We start from the raw sequence: 6,955 nt of genomic DNA, 5'->3' as shown, positions 1-6,955 counted from the left end.
AACATAAAAATACTGGTTCTTATTGACCTTGGTTTTTCTAACTCTCCAGAACATGTTTTTTCTTTTTTCTTTCACAGAAAAGACTGAAAACATTAGAGATAAAGCCACATTCTTCAAGCTTGCAGCCTCTAGATGAATGGCCTTTCTGTCAGGCACATATACAGTGTGACTTTGCACAGCAGAGCTTAGAGACCTAGGTTCCACTGCCTCAGCTGACAGAACGGTCAACTGGCTGGTTTGTGGTGTGTGTGTAATCATTGGAAACCCAAATTCTTAGTATCAGTGGGAACGGGAGAAGGGAAGGTCTTTGAAGCCTCCTGTGTCCTTTTTGACCACGATCTGCAAAGTCAACAGGCCAGTAGCACATGTGCAATGTGTGCGTAGTATGTGTGTTGGGGGCGAGGAGCACCGCAGTGTTGGTGATGGAACCCGGGTTTCGCACATCCTAAACAAGCTTTCCACTACTCCATCCCCAGCTCTCTGTGGAACGGTCTCATTTCATTGCCCAGGCCAGTCTTGAAACTCATCCTGGAGCTCAAGCAGGCCTACAAATCATCATCCTCCTGCCTCAGTCTCCCAAGTAGCTGGGATTAAAGGCCTACGTTATCAAGTTTAGAATGATATTCTTTGTTAGTCCCCTTGATTCTACAATCATGACTGTTATCTGAAATGGCAACATTTTTTTTTAATGTAGAGTATGTTACCTTTTAAAAACATAATTCTGAGCAAAATGATGATCAAATCTGTAATTCCTTTGTAGACAGGATCTCACTACATAGATCAGATCTCAAGAGATCCGCCTACCTCTATCTCCCAAGTGCTGGGATTAAAGGCATGCACCACCATGCTGGGACTAGTTTTTTGTTTTTCTTTTTCTTATTTTAAGGTATCGATATCTCCTCTTTCAAGACCAACCAGGTCTCGAAAAACCAAAAAAAAAAAAAAAAAAAAAAAGGACCAACCAGGGACACAGCTGGTACTCGAGAAAGTTTGTATATTGCTGAGGTGCTTTCCCCATCAGCTATTAATAGTGGGATACACCAGGAAGGAGCAAGTATGGTGTTAGGCTCACCAGACTTAGCACAGTCATCTTGACACTCACGTGAATGTGTATCAAAGCTGCATGCAAATTACTAGTGCATTCCCTCCATTTCACTGAATAGACACAAAAAAATACCCAAACAACACCTTCAGACACATCACCGTGAAGGCCCTCACACTGTAAAGCTTCCTAATAAATGAGACTGCCAGAGCCACACTGCGAGGAACCACACGTGGGGAAGTGGGAAGTTAAAATAGAAGCTCCAAACCTCCTGAAGGGAATCTCGAGGTTAAGTACAGAGAATCAAAATCTGATGCTAGTTTGAAGCACAGCTAGGACAGCTGTTACTCATTAATAAAGGTGGGGTAAAGGGGAGTCATGGTGTCATTAAGTGACACCAAAGCTGGAGGGAGGGCCTCGGAGGACAGTAAACTTGTTATTGGCCTGGGAAAAAAAGATAAGACTAACGTGTCACAGGCAGTTAGAACGACCCTTAAGAAAATAAATTACATCAGAGAACCCAGGACTGAAGCAAGCAACCTCAGCGGGACACGGTGGTGAGAAGAGACAAAGACAGCCCCGTCCAGCATCAGCATCTTAGGTGTGGACTTAGGGTTCATGGAAGCCAAGGAACTAAGTGAAGGTGGCCACAGGATCGTAGACGAGCAGGTTTGGCCAGCCTGGGCGAAATCAGAAGGAACATGAAAGACCACGAGCCTGGTGAAGGGAATCAAGGCAGCTAGGAGTACAGGGGACACTCTGACAAAGGAGAAGCAGACACAGAGGCAGGAACATCTGTAGGACTTAAAGACCAGGCATTCAAGAAGCAGATCAAGAGCCAGCGATGGAGAGGACAGGGGAGAGGAAGGGATTCAGCCACAGGCTAAGTGTTGTGTGTGTCCTGGTGGCAGCCAGGGAATCCTGGTGTTAGTCGGAACAAGTGCTTCATCAGGACTACCCTTGAAATCCTACCTAGGCCAGCGGACCATGTGTAAAAAGCAGCATGCTGAATACAGGGTCACTATTCTCTTTGGCTCCTGAGATGCAAGGACTTCTAGGTGAGGTCTCAGTATAAAGCAAGTGTGTGCTATAGGTGAACATCAAAGGAGCCAAGCATGTTCTCATGCTGACGCTAGTGACCCTCGACCTCTGCTGTACCTGCAGCCTCAGCTCCAAGCAAAGTAGCCCAAAAGCCTGTTCCAGGTCTCACGCCCTGCACTGCAGGCTCTTAACCTGGAGGCTGGACAACCAGTAACAGTATGGACGAGTCTATTAGGTAAAGACAAGGTGTAAGTGCAGGACTGCCTTAAAGTAAACACATGCAACCCTACCAGGCTGCTCAGGAGAGTCAACGAGATGGCATCTTGTCCTCTTACGTACCGAACTGCTTTAAACCTCCCACAGGGACAAGAGCAAAGAGTGCTAGCAACTCTGCTCTTGCAGAGAACCCAGGTTCTATTCTCAGCACCCACATGGCAACTCACAACTGTCTCCAACTCCAGTCCCAGGGAATCTGATACCCTTTTCTGCCCTACAGAGATTACACGCACAGAAAGGCAGACAGACGGATGGATGGGTAGACAGATGGGGATGGGGACACACACACACACACGCATGCAAAACACCCAGACACATAAAAAAATATTTTTAAGTTAAAACAAAACTCACCCCGAAGTGTTTATAAATGTAGCTTGACTTTAGACTCTTAACAATCCAATACAGAAAGCCCCTGGCAACCATCCATGTTCACACAGTTCTGAAGATTGCCACCAGAACAGCAGAAAAGCCTACTGTGTGCATGAGAAGCACGTGCTCATCCAACCTTTACACCTCCAAGTTCAAGACAGCAACCGAGCACAGAGGCGGGTGTTCTTGATCCCTGAAGCTATGTGCACAGGCGGTGACTGTGAATGAACATGGAGAGAGTGCCTGATAAATCCAGCGTGGACATGTTTGTTTCTTGGTGTTGAGAACCAAACTCAGTCTTGCACACTATGGCAAGTGCTCTATATACTCTCTATAGACCATTTTTCAGTGTCTCTTATCCTTTTGTCTAAAATGCCTTCAGACTTCAAGAACCTCCTTCAACAAAGTTAAGCTCTGTCTGGCTGATTAATTTGATTTCTAAAAAGCTTCCCTTGAAAACAAGACAGATTGTCTTTAGGTGACGATGTGATCTGATGCTGAAAGCCTTTTTTTTTTTTTTTTTGAGACAGGGTTTCTCTGGGTAGCTCTAGCTGTCTTGGAACTTACTCTGTAGACCAGGCTGGCCTCAAACTCACATAGATCCATCTACCTCTGCCTCCTAAGTGCTAGGACTAAAGGAGTGCGCCACCACCCCTTAGAAAGGAATTTTAGAAGGTAAGTTCTCAGTGTTCTGAAGGTCAACAACCTCACTGGAAATATAACTGCTTTAAACATTCTGACAAAGAGCCACCAGCTTGCAAGCTGATGGACTATAAGACCTGCCAGCCTTCTCCCTCTGGTTCATCATTAACCCACCAGGCTAGGAACATTGCATACCCTTCTTACCCTTTCCCTCCTTGTACTGGGGACTGAACCTAGGGCCTCACCCATGCTAATCAAATGCTACTGAGCCACACACCCTTAGCACCAATTTTTACTTCTTCAAAGAACCCTCCTTGCATAGTTAGCAGACTGCATTATTTCACATCTAAATTCAAGTAGCACACTGTCCTTCCTTCCTGTACTTCGTGGGTAGTATAACAGTACCACACATTCACAAGAACAGCCATCAGTCATGGCTGGTTGTGTAAAACATACACTGCATGCACTTGACTCCAGAAACACCTAACCACCCAGGGGGCAGAGGGCAAGCTGTCAGAGAAGAAACCAGAGTTGCCTCTAACTGAGCCCCAGGAATCTCAACTCTGGCGATATGTGACCTGCCCCTCCCCCTTTCTAAGTACACAGCTATTTGGAAACACCATTTGATAGTCTGCACTGACTAGAGGTTTGTAGTTAACAGAACCAAACAATTAAGAAAGCAGAATTTCAAGTTCTCACTCAGCTTATGAAGAACAAGACTGTAAATAAACTTTTGGTTACTGCTATGGCTTAAGACCTAGCTGCCCTCTAGTTTCCAAGGGGACAGATCCCAGTTTTTCATTCTGCTTCATGGCTAATGAGTTCATTACTAGGAATTTTTATTCATTTTACAAGTAAATATATACACACACACACACACACACACACACACACACACACACACACACATATGTGAGTACTGTTCTGGACCACCCAATCTGGGTGCTAGGCACCGACTCAGGTCCTCGGCCGGAACAATACGTGCTTTTAAGCACTGAGCCCTCTCTCCATCCCCATCAAAGTATTTATGAATCACACCAATCACTTGACAAAAATGTCAAGTGAAAATGAGCCTGCACTTTCTGAGGGTGTGTGGAGACCAGAGGACAACCTTTGGTGTCAATCTTAGGAATACTGTCCTCCACCTTAGAGGCAGGGCCAGCCAGCAAGTCCCAGGGAGCCTTCTGTTCTCTCCACTTCCGCAGCACGTGGCACACCTGGCATTTGCATGTGGGTTCTAGAGACCAACCTCAAATCCTCATGCTTGCTAGGCCATGATCAACTGAGCTACGCTCCCAGTTCTTGTCTTTTTTCTTGAACTCACTATATTCCAGGGTCTCACGATGTAGTTCTGGCTGGTCTAGAACATACTACGTAGAGCAGGCTGACCTCAAACTGAGACCTGCCTGCCTTTGCCCTGTTGCTTCTTTATGTAGTAACAGGTTTCAAACTGAGTGTGAGCTGCAGGCTGTGAGCACACAAGGCTCAGGGCTCCCAATGGGGCAGAGAGAGAAATGCTAATGGGAGGACCAACTGTCGAGGGCACCTACAGAAGTCTATTAGGGGAAAGCAAAGGAACACAGCAGGCACGAATTACCTGTGACTTGAAGACCAGAGAGCTAGCCTCTGGGACTTCCAGATGCACTGATTGTCTTTGTGAGGTCTTACTGTGTCTAAAGAAAATCCAAACTGAAAAGAAACTAGATCAGAGGTCTTGTAATCCCAGATCTGTCTCAACCCCAACCTGCCTGTATAATGCACTCTATCTCTAACATGAATATGGGTATTTCAGCTTTAAAACAACAACAACAACAACAACAACAATCAAACCATCCAAACACACTGTTTTTGTTTTTTGAAATGAGAACTTAGGATGTGGCCAGGCTGGTCTGTCTCAAGATCCTTCTACCTCAACCTTCCCAGTGCTGGATTGCAGGCACAAATCACCACACACTGCCACACGGTTTTAAAGAACATGACTGTTTTACTAAGGAGACATATAACGTATATTATTAAATGAGGGTATTGTGGTTAACTAAATTATAAAAAATCTCCCATTCAAGTAATTCTACACACACACACACACACACACACAAAGTACAGAGTTGCATTTCACACAGTGCCTATGAGCTAAGTGGCAAGCGTGTTCAATGTGTGCATGGTACACCTGTATATTCAATACCAATACTATCTCAACTTTATAGCTGCTGGATTCTAGAAAATAAGTATAAGTTGCACAAATACTTGGTTTTATAAAATTGCTGAAATGTTGTATGGAGCGAAAGGAAAAAAAACACTAAGGTTTTAAAAAAAGACATCTCTGAAGCCATATTTAACAAACAGCCTCCAAGTCACTTAAATTCAATGACTCTTTTCCATGTACAAAGTGAGAACAATGCTCCTGCCTCAGGGAGCTGTTGACAGGAGGGCCCCACAGACCACAGCTCAGGACTCCTGTTTAATAAACCAGCTTCCCTTCCCATTTTCTTACAAAGGCTACCGCAGGGTACCAGCCTCGGTCTGTGTTCCACACAATTCTAAGATCTAGAGAGATTTCCAGCACTTCAGAGATAATCCCAGTCTAGGTTTTGTGTAAAGGAAAAATGGAAAGAACCATACAGACATCAACACAATTAATGCCCTGAAGCAACTATTGCTGAGCAATCTGCAAGTGCTAAATCCTGTTGACCCTAAGAAGTATTCTGCAGAGGTGAAACCTATTATCATAAGCACACTGCTAAACAAGAAATGTGACCATTAGGGCACTAAGAAACAGACCAAGTTTACTGGTTGGTTATATGGCTGTAGATGTTATCCAACACCATGTAAGTACCTCAACTGTATATAGAAATGGTCTTAAATTAAGCTAACAAACAATTTTGGAGTGCAAAAGAAAAATCAAGGATCTAGGCTATAAGAGTCTTGATGAGGGCATACAGATTGTTCTGAGTTAAACTGTAACTACTTCACGCCATACTGAAGGAATTCAAGACCATGCTGAGCAACGTTGTAAGACCCCAACTGAAAACGAACAAAAGTCCTGAGTGGAATGCACCACCAAGCAAGGGCAGGAAGGCCTCTGCACTGCAGGACGGAGCGGACTGCTACATATTCAGCACGTAACCAGACCTCCACCTCTAGTCTCTGCATGGCCGCTTCAGTGTTCTATCACTGAGAAACTAGCTACAGGAAGGACAGCACCCCAGTACTGCCTACCAAGTTCTATTCTGCCGCCACTGCTACTTCTCATTTCTACCTGATTCTTCCCCCTTAGCCTTTTATACTGAGTCTCACTTCTCCTTTCCGAACTCCTCAGGCAAAGTTTTAGTGGACAGTTATCGTCCCCAAAGTCCCTAACTACACAGTACATGATCCAAATGATGAAGCTATACAACCAGGACGAGGTCCATGCTTCATGACATTCTCCTTGAATATCTAGGTGACACAGCTTGATACACATGATCTTTAAATTCACTTAACAGATTCTAAAACCAACCTGTTCAAAAGATAAATTCTGAAAACAAGGTTCATGATGTAAATGACTATATTGAAACAAAAGCTTCATCCAAGTATTTACATTTTAAA

The sequence above is a fragment of the Grammomys surdaster genome, unplaced genomic scaffold, assembly GCF_004785775.1.
Source record: "Grammomys surdaster isolate TR1022 unplaced genomic scaffold, NIH_TR_1.0 137, whole genome shotgun sequence".
Taxonomy (NCBI): Eukaryota; Metazoa; Chordata; class Mammalia; order Rodentia; family Muridae; genus Grammomys; species Grammomys surdaster.
The sequence above is the reverse complement of the archived record's forward strand: the minus strand, read 5'-3'. Positions refer to the sequence as shown.